The sequence below is a fragment of the Nomascus leucogenys genome, chromosome 1a (genome assembly GCF_006542625.1).
Source record: "Nomascus leucogenys isolate Asia chromosome 1a, Asia_NLE_v1, whole genome shotgun sequence".
Lineage (NCBI taxonomy): Eukaryota > Metazoa > Chordata > Mammalia > Primates > Hylobatidae > Nomascus > Nomascus leucogenys.
Window position 1 is genome coordinate 73,845,228 of NC_044381.1, and position 2,500 is coordinate 73,847,727.

At 47.5% G+C, this 2,500-nt stretch overlaps 1 pseudogene; it reads left to right on the forward strand.

The window, feature by feature from the left end:
• The first annotated feature begins 953 nt into the window (after positions 1–953).
• LOC100596655 lies at positions 954–2,167 on the forward strand (annotated as a pseudogene).
• The last annotated feature ends 333 nt before the right edge of the window (positions 2,168–2,500 follow it).

A 2,500-nucleotide genomic window follows, 5' to 3' on the forward strand; every position in this document is an offset into this window, starting at 1 on the left:
GTTGTTCTGCATTATAAGCATCCGGATTTATTTTTAAAACTGTATGACCAGTGCTACATTAGTGTGATTTGGGCACACTAGTACCCACTGCGCACTGTGTCTGGAATCAGCTTGACTCTAATGACCCAAGCCCTGGGGTTGAGAGTGGTCCTCAGCCCCCGCTAACTCCTCTCACGTGGTGAGCTTCCTCTTAGGTGCCCCTCTGTTCTTGCAACGTGGCCTCAGTCGTAGCCACTTGGTTTATCAGATCTATCATACTACCTTTGAACCTCTGATGGGGAGAAAAAGGTAAGACCGAATCCTATTCCTTTCCTCCCATGGGCTACTCTAACTACACATGTATTTAGGGTAATCAGATTTCTTTGGTAGCATCTAGGACCAAAATTTGTTCAAAAATATTGGAGGATCAATAATATCCTCTATGCTCAAGTTCCTTGCATGTTTCCTACTTATACCTGGCACATCCAAAGTTGCACATTCCATTAGAATGTGGGATTAAAATGACCTTTGGTCCTGTACCCTCCTAGCCCTGTGGGCTTGAGCAGCCAGTGGCAGTGCCTGTAAGATGTGACTGTTACACAGCCAGCCCAGTGAGTGATATAACCCCTGAGCACCTTCTTCAAATAAGAGAGTGTTGGACCTACCAGTGCCCAAATTTTAGCTCCTTCTCTTCTTCCATGAGTTCATTCATGCAATAAAGCCAGACTCATTCATGTAATACAGAGAACATAAAATATTTGTTGAGCTCTACTCTACTACATTCCAGGCATTATTTGCAGTGATGGCAATGTAATTGTGAACAAGAAATCAGTTCCTGCCCTCACAGAGCTTCCAGGCTAGAAGGTATTCTAAGCTGGAGAGATGGGCTCTGCCAAGCTACAGTTTACTTTCTTTTGGCTTGTATGTAAATTCAAAGGCAGTATCTCGCTCTACCGGCAGGATTTGATGGCATGATGTCTCACAGAAAGGTCTCCGCTCCCAGACATGGGTCCCTCAGCTTCCTGCCCCAGAAGCGCAGCAGCAGGCATTGTGGGAAGGTGAGGAGCCTCCCTAAGGATGACCCTTCCAAGCCGGTCTGCCTCACAGGCTTCCTGGGATACAAGGCTGGCATGACCCACATCATGCAGGAAGTCAACAGGCCAGGATCCAAGGTGAATAAGAAGGAGGTGGTAGAGGCTGTGACCATTGTAGAGACACCACCCATGATGGTTGTGGGCATTGTGGGCTATGTGGAAACCCCTCAAGGCCTCCAGACCTTCAAGACCATCTTCGCTGAGCACATCAGTGATAAGTGCAAGAGGCACTTCTATAAGAACTGGCATAAATCTAAGAAGAAGGCCTTTACCAAGTACTGCAAGAAATGGCAGGATGAGAATGGCAAGAAGCAGCTGGAGAGGGACTTCAGCAACATGAAGAAGTACTGCCAAGTCATCCACATCATTGCTCACACCTAGATGTGCCTGCTTCCTCTGAGCCAGAAGAAGGCCCACCTGCTGGAGATCCAGGTGAATGGAGACACCATGGCTGAGAAGCTGGACTGGGCCCGGGAGAGGTTTGAGCAGCAGTTACCTGTGAACCATGTGTTTGGGCAGGACAAGATGATTGACGTCATCAGAATGACAAAGGGCAAAGGCTACAAAGGGGTCACCAGTCGTTGGCACACCAAGAAGCTGCCCCGCAAGACCCAGCAAGGCCTGCGCAAGGTGTCCTGTATTAGGGCATGGCATCTTGTCCGTGTAGCCTTCTCTGTGGCACATGCTTGGCAAAAAGGCCACCGTCACCACACTGAGATCAATAAGAAGATCTACAAGATTGGCCAGGGCTACCTTATCAAGGATGACAAACTGATCAAGAACAATGCCTCCACTGACTATGACCTGTCTGACAAGAGCATCAACCCTCTGGGTGGCTTTGGCCACTATGGTGAAGTGACCAATGACTTTGTCATGCTGAAGGGCTGTGTGCTAGGAACCAAGAAGCGAGTGCTCACCCTCCCCGCAAGTCCTTGCTGGTGCAGACCAAACGGCAGGCTCTGGAGAAGACTGACCTTAAGTTCACTGACACCACCTCCAAGTTTGGCCATGGCCGCTTCCAGACCATGGAGGAGAAGAAAGCATTCATGGGACCACTCAAGAAAGACCAAATTGCGAAGGAAGAAGGAGCTTAATGCCAGGAACAGATTTTGCAGCTGGTAGGGTCTCAATAAAAGTTATTTTCCACTGGAAAACAAAAACAAAAACAACAAAAAAAAACAAAGGTAGTGTCTCCTCAAACAGCAGGGAACTGCATTGTAGTTGTGTGAGTTCATCTTTGTTTTGCAGGCATAAATCACCACCCCCTTTAAAAAGCAAATTAAAATGTATTTTCTAAAGTTAACTTATGTAAGAGAAAGTTCCAGAAATGCTGCCTGGTCCTGCAGGGCAAGTGAAGCATTAGCCTGTCTCCCTGAGGCTTTGTTTCAAAACTCCACAGGTCCATTTGCAACCTGTATTTTGAATGT